General features: G+C 38.0%; 1 protein-coding gene across 5 annotated transcripts in view; it reads right to left on the reverse strand.

Moving 5' to 3' along the window:
* Positions 1 to 15,106, reverse strand: part of TBL1XR1 (TBL1X/Y related 1) — a 179,187-nt gene that overhangs the window by 116,223 nt on the left and 47,858 nt on the right. The gene's annotated exons all lie outside the window — the stretch shown is intronic.

A 15,106-nucleotide genomic window follows, 5' to 3' on the forward strand; every position in this document is an offset into this window, starting at 1 on the left:
TGGGCAATACTGTCAAATTTACTTATTCCACAATATTGTGTCTATTAAGTAGATTCTATTAGGTGATAAAGGGTATATAACAATTCAAATATTTCCTCCTCCCCTAAAATAAGACACATGAAGACATAACTGCTATACAAGACATGTGGTGAACACTGTAAACTTGTGTCAAAGCATCTACAACTGCAGATAACAGTATCACTCCAAGTTGGGGTAAAAGAAGAGATGAGATGACAGAATGGAGAGAAGAACATCAAAAAGTTCAGCATATCCCTTGAAAACTTCTAAGTACTAATCCAAAGCCCTTAATACTGTCATGAGATCAGCCTCTAACACTGATGTCAAATTTGGCTCTATACATTCTAATTTGAACTCTTGTGCACTTGAAGAAGACATGACCTCTGACCTGAAATGTTATAACCTAAAATACTGCAAGTCCACCAACAGTGAAGCCGCATTGTTGGAAATTCAATTTTGCTGGGCTAGCTTTCATATCCCTATTACAGTCGAGTTTGAGGAAAAGCAGAGCTTTTGGATCAATGGCTCCTGTCTACAGAGCTAAATAGGCTGTTGCAAAGAGCAACAGGCTCTTTAAATAAGTGGTGGTAGCTTGAATCAAAGCACAGATCACATACATGCAGAAAAAACTGGTGGTCAGGTATCAGCCTTTTCAAGCTCTTTTGCAAATACCAAATATCAGCATCCACAATGTCTTCATCTTCCAATTCCAATAGTGTTTCTGAAATTGCAATACAGCTAATTCTACTTGAATGCAGGGTACTCTTTAATACAGCGAATCCCTCTCTAATAAATTTAGCTAATAGGGCTGTTAAACATTACAAGCAAAAGGCAACCACAGGAAAACATCACGTTGTGTAATATTTCCTCCACATTCTATTCTGTGTTGCACATATATGTCTTGTATCTATTAACTGAGAAAAAGTGAAGGCTTTTACTAACTTCTGGTGGGGGTCACAGAGAGAGACCTGTGAACAGTAGCAACCTTTAGGTGGTCCATTCAAAAGCAGGCAAAGGAAATGAAAATCTTGACAGTATACTTTAACAGGTTTTTTTTTTTTTAATGTGTCAGTAGTTCAGGAGAAAACCCATATACATCAAAAACAGTATTCTTACTTTCTTAAGCATAAAAGAATACACAACAAACAAAAATTTTAAATTTAAGTCTTAAAAAGTTAGTCATATAAAATCTTTACTTTGCGTTGAGGCATACCTGTACCAACATCACAGAAAGAAAGCTTTTATTTTAAGCCAATTGTTACCAACCAAGATCCAGGCTGTGCTCAAAATGAGATTTTGGCATAGTCTTTCAATAAGGAAAAGCCTATAAAATGAGCAAACAAGATAACTGTTTAAAATGTGGAACAGGATAAGCTCAAAAGTTTTCCCCTATTTTAAAAACCCTTCCAAAAATCTCACTTCAAAGAAATAAAGACACCTAATTTTTTCATGTTCCTAATTCTGAGTAACACAGTTTGAGAGTTTTATCACTAAAATGTCCTTAAATCATTCTGCCTAAAAGCCAGGTAAATTCATTTATGTCAATCAGCTTATATAACGATCAGGTTTCTTCCACACCTTAAAACATAGGATTCAAATACACCTATCACAAAAGTACAAATAGGTACTAGTACATGTCCTCCTTTTAACTATACTCTCTTCTAATGGATCATTTACAAAATAACAGCATAAATTCCTGAATCAGGAAAGGTAGCTTTTAGACTTTCCTGAAAGGATAACAATGAAATTCCATTCACACTATCACAATTTACAGTTTCCTGAAATCCATGCAAACTTTCTTCAATCAACAGTTGACAAATCACAACCATTCACAAATGTAATGTTAGACCAATGCTTTAATTTTTAGTTCTCACCAACTTTTCCCTCTTGCTACAGTGCCTCATCCCCACTGTTCATTGCATTTTCCAACAGGGTTAGAGAAGCCAAAAAAGAAAAGAATTAGCTCAAGAAGGAGACCAGTTTTCAGGATAATGCATAATATCAGCCAATCAAAAACTGGAGTACAGTGCTTCTGTCATTTAATCCTTCAAAACATTAACCTCCTATTTTAACTCACTCTCATTTTGCTATTTGACAGAAGTCTGGAAGAGGATGAACCCTTAAGAGAAAAACCCTTCACAAATATGAAAGCAAAGTAGAATAGAAAAATGGAAACCCTTCAACAACCTTTGTTCCGTGCAGAAATCCATTCTGTCAATATAATGACAAAATGACTCAACCTCTGCTTGAGCTCCTGGGTGCCCATTTTACTAAGTTATTAGACAGATCTAATTGTTTCAAAGTTCTTTCCTCTCTAGCATTCAAATGTATCTACCTGTAACTTCTACTTAGGGCCTGTAGAGCTACATAAAACAATCTTAACCCTGCTCCAAATGAAAATCTTTAGGTACTGAATGGAAGGACTTTCTCTCAGTCTCACTGCCAAACATTGTATTTCCCATTTTAAAAAATTGTGACATAACAATGACAAAAGCTGCTCCAGTTTGTGTCCTTCTAAAAATATGACTCCTAAGATAGAACGCAGTGCTTTTATTCACAGCATTTTTTCTTTAATACTTAGTAAAATTATTCCTATTTTAGACAACAGGGTGGGAATAGTAAAAATCTCTTCAGCCGCTAATAAGATCTAGGAAGTATAGATAAAAATTCACAAAAATCTGCTCAATATTCTGTAATAACCTAAATGGGAAAAGAATTTGAAAAAGAATAGATACATGTATATGTATAACTGAATCACTCTGCTGTACACCTGAAACACAACATTGTTAATCAACTATACCCCAATACAAAATAAAAAAATTTTTTTAATTCATAAAAATCTGTCATTGTAACAAATGGGTGCTGGGACAACTGAATACCTATATGCAAAAGAATGAAGTTGAAACCCTACTTCATACTATATAAAAGATTAGTTAAAAATGGATCAGAACCTAAGTGACTTTGGATTTAAGCAATGGTTTCTTATATATGACACCCAAAGCACAAGCAACAAAAGGAAAAAAAAAAAAAAACGATTAACTGCCATCAAGAAAATTTAAAACTTCTTTGCTTCAAAGGACACAATTAAGAAAAGTGAAAAGACAGCCCACAGAATGGAAGAAAACTTTTGCAAAACAAATGATTAGGGACTTGTGTCTAGAATATGTAAAGAAATATTACAACTCAATAATGAAAAGGCAAGCAACCCAATTTAAAAACAGGCAAGGTATCTGAATAGATATTCCACCAAAGAAGGTGTACAAATGGCTAATGAAAATATGTTCAACATCATTAGCCATCACGGAAATGCAAATCAAAATCACAATGAGATACCACTTTACACCCACTAGGATGCTTATCAACATCAACAAAAAAACAATAATAATGGTTACTGAGGATGTGGAGAAATAGTAACCCTCATACACTGCCGGTGGGAATGTAAAATGCAGCCACTTTAGAAAATTCTGGCAGTTCCTCAATTATTACCATTTCATTTGAAATAATGAATTATTAGAAAATTTCAAAAAAATATTTAGTGTATAATTGACAGGTGTCATTAAAAGATTTCATAAAAATGAAAAACTTTTATCAGGACATGTTTCTATATGTTTTACCAATGACTACAATAACTCATTTTTAAATTCTAGATGGGAATAAAGCAGCCAGTATATCGCCATGTGCTGAGATGTGCTAGCAATTTTCTTTATACTTACCACTAACAGACAATTAAAACAGCTAACTTCTTCAATTTCTAGATTTTCAAATTTTTAAGAAAAAAATAATTACCCTTCAAAGTGACAGAGATTTTATAATCAAATAGTTAAGTCGGAGAACAATGACTTTTTTTCTTTAAATCTATTTATTTATTTAATTTTGGCTGCGTTGGTTCTTCGTTGCTGCGCACGGGATTTCTCTAGCTGCGGCGAGCGGGGGCTACTCTTCCTTGCAGTGCGCAGGCTTCTCACGGCAGTGGCTTCTCTTGTTGCAGAGCACAGGCTCTAAGCGTGCAGGCTTCAGTAGTTGTGGAACACAGGCTCAGTAGTTGTGGCTCGTGGGCTCTGGAGCGCAGGCTCAGTAGTTGTGGCACACAGGCTTAGCTGCTCCGCGGCATGTGGGATCTTCCCGGACCAGGGCTCGAACCCGTATCCCCTGCACTGGCAGGCGGATTCTTCCACTGAGCCACCAGGGAAGTCCCTGGAAAGCAATGACTTTTAACCAAAGTTACAGAATGGGTGATTAATCATCATTAATAGCTTCTAGAGCAAGATCATGTACAAAAAAGTAAGCTCTATCAAATAAAGCTGATACAGATACTGCATTTTTTCCAAAGATAATAATGGACTATAAATGCCTGGTTCTCTCAAAACAAGAAATACTGTTAAAGCACAGACTGCTGGTTCCCCCTTCCTCACCCCAGCTTTCTGCTAGGTCTAGGATGGGACCAAGGATTTACATTTCTAAGAAGTTATCAAAATATGTTGATGCTGCCAGGGGCCATACTTTGAGACCTACTATACTATATGATCCTGAATCATATTAACAATATTCTACTGAGAACAAAAATTGGTAACATTTATGATCCAATGATCATTTACCAAACAATTGGTACATGCTTCTATTAACATGCCCATGAAGTATCTTTCAAGTCTCTGATCAGCTATTCTGCATCCATGAAGTCTTTGATTCCCCTGGCTGTAAATAACTGCTTACTCCTTTGAACCCAAGTCCTCACTTGTACCACCCATAAGATAATGACTGCCAGCCTGTATTATATTATTTGGTTTAGCTATTTGTATTCAAGACTTATGTCATCTATTAAACTAAGATTCATGGTAGCCAATAGCTAGACATTTTCATATCCCTCAGTTCTTAGCACAGGCTCTCCTAAAATACTGAATAAAAATGTGTTCAGTAAATAATCAGAATCAGTATCTTTGATTTCATCTCTGGAACAAAAAGGAAGGCACAGTAGGTCAAGCTTTTACAAAGAAAGGAAGTGAAAACCAAACACTTTTCAAATGACTATACATAATGCTAAATTATAATACCTAATAATTTAGGCACAAGAGTAGGAATAAGAACACTGGACCAGAGGCTCAAAACCTAGCTCCAACAGAAACTTACAATATAACCCTCGAGTTGTTCAATTAACCTACTCTGCTCATAAAATGCATGCACAATCCAAAATCAGGATATTTGCTTTCAACATTAATATGCCAAAGACAGATTACAATCAGTATGTACCTGCTGTCCAAGTACAAGTATTTCTATATTACTTATATCAAAAATACATCAGTTATGGCATATACTAGATATGCTGCCACCCGACCTACATAAAGAGGCTCAACTTGTATACACAGTTCCCACCAATTTCCTTGCAAACAAGAATCGTTCTTGTGGTATCTCCAACATCAGAGAACAACACAGAACACAGCAAAGAATTCAGCAACACTTTTAAAATGTTCTGTTATCTGAATTTTCAGTATCATGAACTATAATTCTCCTACCTTTCTATGTAACTCCATTATATTATCTTTCATCTGTTTGCCCAACTTTAGTAGACTATGAGTTCCTTCAAGAAAACAAGAGAACCGAATTTTATTCATACCCCAATAACTAACACAGAACCTAGTAAATGACAGGTGCTCAAGAAATACACAAAACCACTGTGTCTTTCATGATCTCACATACTCTTCTTCATATAAGTGCATAAGGCTATTAGTATCTACATTTGGCAATTTAGGGAAGAAACGTGATCCAGAGCAGCTTCAGCAACTCAAGTCCTAAGTGCAAGAAAAACAAACATACCATATTTGGAATCCTATTTAATCTATGATGGACTCCCAGGTCACAACAGACAATGAAGGGATCACTTTCTGAAAAATATCAGGTCAATTTAAGGAGTTTTAGAGGGAGAGGAAGAAGCGTTGTTTAAACACACACAGAAGGGGCTTCCCTGGTGGCACAGTGGTTAAGAATCCTCCTGCCAATGCAGGGGACACGGGTTTGAGCCCTGGTCCAGGAAGATCGCACATGCCGCGGAGCAACTAAGCCCGTGCGCCACGACTACTGAGCCTGCGCTCTGGAGCCTGAGAGCCACAACTACTGAAGCCCGCGTGCCTACAGCCCGTGCTCCACAACAAGAGAAGCCACCACAGTGAGAAGCCCGCACACCGCAACAAAGAGTAGCCCCCGCTCGCCGCAACTAGAGAAAGCCCGCGCACAGCAATGAAGACCCAATGCAGCCAAAAATAAATAAATGCATAAATAATTAATTTAAAAAAAACCCACACACAGGCAGTCCTCATTTTGTACAGTGGTGTGGGACCATAAAAATGACCATGTTAGATGAAACCAAGCCAAGTAAACTTAATGAGGGAAATTGTTCCATGACCTTAAAAACTGTCTAAACAGTAAAAAACTGTCAGTTATAAATTTATAAGAAGATAAAAATATAGTAAAACTAATATTCATTTAGTACACTGTAATTTAAGAAATGAGAACCACTGTGAACTAAAGTGCTTTATTTGCTTATAAATAAACGTACCCAGTAGTTTGAACAGCACTTGTTTCATCTAATGGTATAACTTACAGTACAGAGGGAGCACCTTTTATACATCTTGGGTAACTGTCATATTCCTTTCTAAATTGTGACCAGCTTCTAACATTTTATCCCTTGCACTTTCAATGTCAAAAGAGTCCCATCAGTGTGAAGTTTCTGCCAGCATCACTTCCTCTGGACATCACCCGTTTCAGCACAACCACTTTCCTCATTTATACATAAGTTTGCTTTCATTAAGTTCCTCTGACTGCAAATCAAGAGTCTCCTGAACAGTGCCAACATTCTATTCTTCAGTAACTCCATTTACATCTGATTCAAATATCACTTTCAGAGTTATCACTTTTCATTTCCTTATTGCACTTTCATTTTTATTAATATTAAGGTGTGGCTTAATAAAAGTTTGTGATGTCCAGATGACAGTGAGTAGGCTTACTGAAGAAAACAAGTAAGGAATATTATGGAGAGAAAAGTTTAATGGCAACGAAAATTAATTGTTACATAAAAGTTTTAAAAATCTTCACGCAGAAACCATCACATGCAAAATCAAAAGGCATGATTAACTGCAGGGAACAGTTACAACTCATATCCCAGATAAAGAATTAACTTCCTTTGCATATAAAGTCATCCATAAGAAAATGATCCTCCATTCAGGATACAGGAAATAAATAGCTTACAGAAAATAAAAACTTTAAAGCCTGAAACATGAAAAGATACTCATAAAAATTTAAAGCTTGAAACATGAAAAGATTCTCTTCTTGTAAGAGAAATGTAATTAAGAGTTCACCAAGGACTTCTGATACAACCTGGTTAAACCTCAGATACAATGCTGAGCAAACCATAAATAAGGACACATACTGCATGATTTAAATGAAGTATGAAAATAATGAATTAATAACATAAGTCAGGATAATGTTTACCTTTCCAGAGGCTGGGGATGGAGCAATGACTGGGGTTAGTGGTTACATGAGTGTGCCCAATTTGTGAAATTCAGCAAGCTATATTTTGTGTCCTTTTATTAGGTATTTTATAATAAGAAGCATATCTTTAAAAAAAAAATACAAGACAGTACTTTTCAGCTACCAGTTTGGTAAAGATAAAAAGGGCTATAACACTTTTGTAGCTTTACACGTAAACAATGCTGGTAGGAGTGTCCACTACTACAACCTCCATGAAGACAATCTGGCAGTGAAACTTAAAAATGCACATATCCTTTGACACTAAAATCCCACTGTGGAGAATTTATCATTCAAAATATGCTTGCATATATGCAAAATAACCTGTGTACAAAGTTACTCACTGCAGAATTAGCAAAAGAAATGAAACAACCTACTGTCCATCAATAGGGACTTGGTAATACTGAAATATTATTCAGTCAAAAAAAGAGAATGAAGAAACTCGTCAGGTACTGATAAGGTCCTGATCACCAGGATATACTGTTAGGCACAAAAGAGGAAGGGGGAAAAAGGCAAAACAGTGGGTACAATACACAATACGTTAGGGGAAAAAAAGTTGAGAGAAAGCATATTATTTATTTGTTTGTATATAACATCATCTCTGGAAAGACGTATAAGAAAATAACACTGGCTGCTCCAGGGAGGAGAACCAAGTGGTTGAGGGAAGATCTTTCCATGTATACTTTTGTAAATTTTAAACTTTGAGCCATGTATAAAATGTTTAAATGTTCAAAACGATGAAGCTAAAAAATAATTACCTGAAAGGGAAGCAAAAATAGAAACCCATAAAGAGATTATCAGAGTCTAGATTAAAACAATTATTCATCACTTCTCAGAGAAAGACTATCTAGAAATGTTTTAAACAGAAAAGGCCACAATATTTTGGATTTAGATGTACTGGGAAATCAAATTACTGCACCTTATTGCAAGGTCAGTGATACAACAGCAATGGGAAACTATGTTTCAGAGAATATGATAAAGAGAACTTAGCAAATCAGGGATGTCCAACCTCAACATATTCATTTGACATGAATCCAAATAAGATAGATGAGACAGTTCTAAATACGTAAGTATAAAAGGAAACAGAAACAGATGATAGAGCCCCCGGAAATTATGTTTAATATGGAATCAGCAAGCTGTAAGGGGCAGAACTTTGAATTTTTTAAAATCTATATTCCCAGCATATGTTGAAAGGTTATGGTAGTGAGCATTCACTATAAGGTTCTTGCTATCTTCTACTTCCTACTACATCATACAATGAGAGAAGAACTCTGGTTTTGGAGCCCCAGTGATCTAGGTCCATATCTATCTCTGCCAAGTAATTACTAAGAACAGCCTTGAGCACAGTACTTAACTTTTGAGCCTTATAAAATAGAGATATTACTACCCACGTTGTAGTATTCTCATAAAGATTAGAGATAATGAATGTTTTTTAAAAAATCAAACAACAAATCTTAGTACAATGTTTGGTGAATAAAAGGCATTCCAAAAAATAAAAAGGCACCTATTTCTTATTGCCTCCCCTGCCTGTAAATACACTGTAATTCTTTTTATAGGAGACAGTTCAAATTTTTTTGTATCTAACTCTCTAAGACACATAGCAACAAACAAAAAAGGGAAACTACCTTATCTGCCTAGACATGAAGACCCTTAAGGGCGTGGTTAGGGAAAGATGAAGGAATAACAGAAGCGGAAGACAATCACACTCACTTTTATACCCATTCCTTCGCATCACTCATTGCTTCCTGACCTCAAAACTGCATAAAGTGCCTGGTCCTTGCCAAAACACTAAGGTCCCAAACTTAAAAGTTTAAGGAAAAAAAAAAAAACTAAATGGAAAAGATACTTTTGGTCATTCTGAATATCCACTGTCAAATCTTAAACACTTTAAGGAAATCACTGACATCTTCCAACACAGATTCCTGCTCTACTGGCCTTTATATTCTAGTGGAAGAGAAAGATAAGTAAACATATAAACAAAAAGCATTCTGAGGGTTATTCCAGCAGGCCTGGAATTGGGCTGAGTATATTCCTCAAATAAGTCTCTTATATGGCACCCATGCCTGGTCAAAGCATAAAACATACTGATTAATAGTGCTGATCTGAAACTATGGGTCCAATGAGCTTTGGACTGTTTGTACCAGCTGGTCAGCAATGTTTATTGTTAACAGTGAGACTGATGGTGTTTACACCTGGTTTTGGTGAGACCTCCACAGAGCTCTGCCATTGGGGCTGGTTACATAGCACAGACATGCCTTTGTTGCCAGCAGGACATAAGAAGTCCCAGCTAAGACTCTACTGTGGGCTCCCTGGTTGCAGGGTATTTCATGCACACCTCAGTGATCCTGAGCTGAGAGAGAAAGCATGTCCGGTATGATCCTACAGAGGCAGGACACTTGCAGTTCACGCCCAGCCTCTTCAGGTCCATTACTGTGAGGCAAGCTGTGGTTGTGATGCGTAACCTCACTCCAATGCAGTTGCTGTACTACATCCTTTTTCAGCAATAAACCACAGATCAGCACCATCCATTTCAGGTCCCTTGAGTCTTCTTTAGCAATCAAACCTTGACTAACTGCCAATATTAGCCCAACAGGTTAAAAAAAAAAAAAAAGTAACAGAATGTAATAACTGTGATGAAAAAATAAAACAGAATAATCTGATAGTGAAATGCCATAAGAGGTGTCGAGATTAGAGACTATAGCTAGGAGAGGAGGAAGGGAAACACAAGCTGAGTCCAAGGAAGTGCTAACCAAAGGTGGGAGAATTCCAATAGAGTGTACAGGCTCTGAGGTGAGAACAAGTTTGATTTGAGCAAAAGTATGGCTAGACAGTGGTAAGCAAGGGATAAATGGTGGAAAATTAAATCAGATCACAGAGGGCCTTATAAATATGCATTTCAACTAACCAGACAGCTTTCTCACTGGTCTTGCTACCTCTATCTGTTTAAACGGCCCTTCGCCCTCACTCCAACCTTTACAAGGCCTCCAGAGTAAACTTTCTAAAAGGTAAATATGATCATATAATTTGACAGCTTAAAATAAATGAATCTGCAATCCTGGGGATGACATTATCTTGCTTATTCTCTCTCTCCTCTCGTATCACATAGTTTCAAAATATATGCCCTAAGGCCGAGTCACCTACTTTCCCAAAGTTCTGTTCATTTTTTCAAACCACACAGCATGCCCAGTAAACATACTCTATACAGGATAATGATTAAGAACCAGACACATCTTCTCTCTGGAGGCTGAATAATATATATATATACACCCCTCCACAAACACACACACACTGTATTGGACATCTGTTGTTTTTGACTGCCAACGTCCAGTCTCCTTCTGGAACAACACTCCAATTTTGCTTTTAAAACACAATACGCTTCTACTACACGGAGTCTTGGTTGGATTTTCATTCAGCGTGTCTTCTCCTCCCCTGGCCAAAGAATGGAAACAACTCAAGCTAGGTAAATCAGATTCTCTCCTAGATCTCTGAATGTGAAGAGAGAAAAACTACATAGAAAATAACTGCAGATTACTAACTGCCAAGCCAGCTCATTGATTCCTATGACCTAGATCTCTTGCGCTTCAGTTTTTCTTTGCTTCATTCAACTACCACATATCTTTCCTCCTTTTTGCTTCAATTATCTAAAATCTCTTTCTGTTGCTTACAACCAAAAAAAAAAAAAACAGGAGTCAAGAAACCAAGAGTGTGACAAAGGTCAGAAGTCACACCACAGCAGAAATCATGAAGAACAGTAGAGGAGAAGCTGATCTAGTGGGAGACAAAACTTAGCCATAATGGTGGAATACTGGACTTGGAGGCCCAGGGTTGCTGCTACTGGAGGGAAACATGAGAATTCAGTCCCTAAGACTGTTATATTCTAGAAGATGTGCCAATTATCCATGAAGGCAGAAAATGAAAACAATCCATTATGGTCAAAACAGCACTGCAAGTCTCTGAAACGCCTGGCTTTGCAGCTTTAAAACGACTGTTTTTCCTTACCTCCCTTATGTATCCTTGAAGTAAAAAACCCCATTTACCTGGAACTAATTTGAGAGACCCTGTTCCTTGGGGTAAAAGGCAGGGTGGTGGGTGGGGAGGCATGCCTGTAATTTCCTGACATTGACTTCCTTCTTTAGTTTACTATACCTCTTTTTTCTTTAAAGGTTTATTTTTTTTTAATTTATTTATTATTATTATTTTTTTTTTGGCTGCATTGGGTCCTCATTGCTGCGTGCAGGCTTTCTCTAGTTGTGGCAAGTGGGGGCTACGCTTTGTTGCGGTGCACAGGCTTCTCACTGAGGTGGCTTCCTCTTGTTGCGGAGCATGGGCTCTAGGCGCGCAGGCTTCAGTAGTTGTGGCACGTGGGTTCAGTGGTTGTGGTTCGCGGGGTCTAGAGCACAGGCCCAGTAGTTGTGGCGCATGGGCTTAGTTATTCCGCGGTACGTGGGATCCTCCCAGACCAGGGCTCGAACCCGTGTCCCCTGCATTGGCAGGCGGATTCTTAACCACTGTGCCACCAGGGAAGCCCTAGTAACATCCTTCTCACCCTGTAGGACAGTTAGGTCTCTATATCAATAAAATGTTATCTATCTCCCTAAAAGCAAGGACGTTTGAATCTCAGTGCCTACTTAATAAGACAGCTGGCGTGCAATAAAAATAACAAAGATAATAATAAACCTTCCAATTATTAACTATCTACATCATTCCTAGCACTGCTAGGCACTTTGCATTTTTTTCTAATTCTCACAATCAATATAACAAGATACTATTATTCCCATTTACAGTTGCAAAAACGGATTCAAAGAAGGAAATTACCCAAAACCATTAAGCTAGAACCCCCTAGGTTTACCTGAATCCAAGTCCCTCCATCTTCTCACTATTCCTACAGACCAGGATCTAAATCAGGGGTTTTTCAAACTGCAGGTCACAACCATTAGTAGACCATGAAATAAAGTTAATGGGTCATACTCTTTTCGTTAATGAAATAGACAATATGAGTACATCACATCAAGGGTAAATACTTTTTCATGAAACTCTAATTCCAATGTTACACACACATACAAGGCAGCAGTGTAAATGTATGTCTTACTGTGAACCACAGACCAAAAACTTCTGAAAGCCATGGACATAAGCATTGTCTTTATTACAGTTGTATGCACTGACACATCTTCTCAATTTCTCATCAAAAGCCTGATGTTTAAAAACATTTGGGCAGTAAAATCCATCACCCAATATCCTAGACACTACCAAAAAAAGGGAAGGGTGGGGTAGGGTTACAAGGTGTTAAGCGAAAAGGTAGTATTTGGGACACAAGTACCATATTTTTCCCCTCCAGCAAAGTGCACGCTAAACTACACTGCACATCCATACAAGATGGCAAAGAACAAAAATGTTCTAGTTATTCTTGTAGTCTCTTCCCCTAGACTTTTACTAAATCATTTTCAAAAATGTTTCCCTGCTTTGCTATGCTTCACTAGAGGTAACAACATAATTTTATCAGTTTTCTGACCATTTTCATGAGTAACTGGATATTCTCCAATTTATATTGTTTCTTTAAAAAAGATGATGACTTCACTCACATGTATAACCTTATACACACACACACACACACACACAAAAGCATTCAGAAGGTGATGGCCAGCAATGTCACTATGGTTATGCATGTTTTCTTCTACAAGAGGCCATATGCCCAAAGAACAGCAATGAACATTATGACTTAGACTGAAAATTAAAATGTCCTTTATTACTGGGGGAAAAAGATGATTTAGTAAATCTTCTAAGGCACAAAAGTAGTCATGCACATTAAGAGAGAGATGTGTTTAAGAACTTACCTACCTTTTAAAAATCAGTCATAAATTAGTCAATTACAGTACAAGGCAGTGGACTGAATAAACGTATCCATCTCTCTTTCCTCCATCCCAAGGTCCCATTGAAATGGCAGGAAAAAGATTTAAATTAAAATGAAATGATAGCACTGCTGTAGAACAAGAAAAGATGTCACTCGATAATCATAAATTTTGAAGAATTCTGGGGGGATAGAAAGTAGAAAGACTGGATTAAAAGAGGAAAAAAGGATGAAACCACGTGTAAGACACCAAAGTCTTTTCAAGGACACGCTAGAGAAGTTCAAGTTATAATCAAATTAATCACAACGACAAAGAGGAGGAAACAATTAGGGTACTTCATCAGGGTGCTGCATTACCTTACTCTAGACACACGATCCCCCTCCCCCCCCCCTTCACTTTATGAACAGAGATACAGGTGGTGGCAGCTTCTGCCTTTAAGATAAAGCCAGGGAGCTGATCTCTATAAAGCAGGAATTTCTGCCTGGATTAGGCTTCCTGTGAGAGCAGCCAGACCTGAGAGAAAAGGAGAGCAGGAGGATGGAGGGAACATCAAACTTCTAACACAAAGAGAGAAATAAAAAGGGAGGGAGGGAAAAAGCAAAGGAAAAGAAGAGGGGGAGAGGGAGCAAGCTCAATACCATTTGAGTGACATCTATCAAAGTACTAACCCCCTGCAGTACTTAAGGACACCACAGTCATCCAGGTGAGAAGGGCACTGCCTCACCCACTCCTCACCCACCACCCTCCCTAGGAGGTCTGGTCTGCTGGTCCACACCTAAGAATCCATCATACCAAAACTACCATTCAAGATAGAGGCCTGGCAGAGAAAGAACTACACACTGAGGCAGACACAATTCAACTGCCAATATTAACCATGATCCATCAAACACTTGGGGAAACCTAACAGCATAAAAGAGGAACAAGATGAACAGAGAGAACAAAAATGCGGGGGGCAGGGTACACACGGACAGGCATGACTGAACACCAAATTATTTACCTATACTATAAGGTTGAAGTGATCTTCCCTTAAAGGGAAGGGAAATTTACCTTATTTTCAAGGTAAACGAATACACAGACACACACAGACAGACACACACACACACACAAAGATGGAAACTGTAAGAAAACAGAAAATGTGAATTAAGATCTAAGGGGCCCGGTGGGACTTCCTGGTGGTGCAGTGGTTAAGAATCTGCCTGCCAATGCAGGGAACACGGGTTCGAGCCCTGGTCCAGGAAGATCCCACGTGCCTCGGAGCAACTAAGCCCATGCGCCACAACTACTGAGCCTGCGCTCTAGAGCCCGCGAGCCACAACTCCTGAGCCTGCGTGCCACAACTACTGAAGCCCGTGTGCCTAGAGCCCTCCATGCTCTGCAACGAGAAGTCACCACAATGAGAAGCCCGCGCATCAAAACGAAGAGTAGCCCTTGCTCATCGCAACTAGAGAAAGCCCACACACAGCAACAAAGACCCAACGCAGCCAATAAATAAATAAATTTATTTAAAAAAAAGAGATCTAAGGGGCCCAACATCCACTTACATAAGACGTCTAAAAGTGGAGGGAAATTAATCCAAAAAGGGGGACATATTAAACTTTCCAAGAGCTAAAGAAAGATTCGGTCATCAAACTGAAAAGACACACAACGCAACAAAAATTAGTGTAAAAAAAAAAAAAGAAAGAAAAAGAAAAAAGACCCATATCCAGGATCATGCTGGAAAAATTTCA

Source organism: Balaenoptera physalus (genome assembly GCF_965194825.1).
Source record: "Balaenoptera physalus genome assembly, chromosome: 4".
Classification (NCBI taxonomy): Eukaryota; Metazoa; Chordata; class Mammalia; order Artiodactyla; family Balaenopteridae; genus Balaenoptera; species Balaenoptera physalus.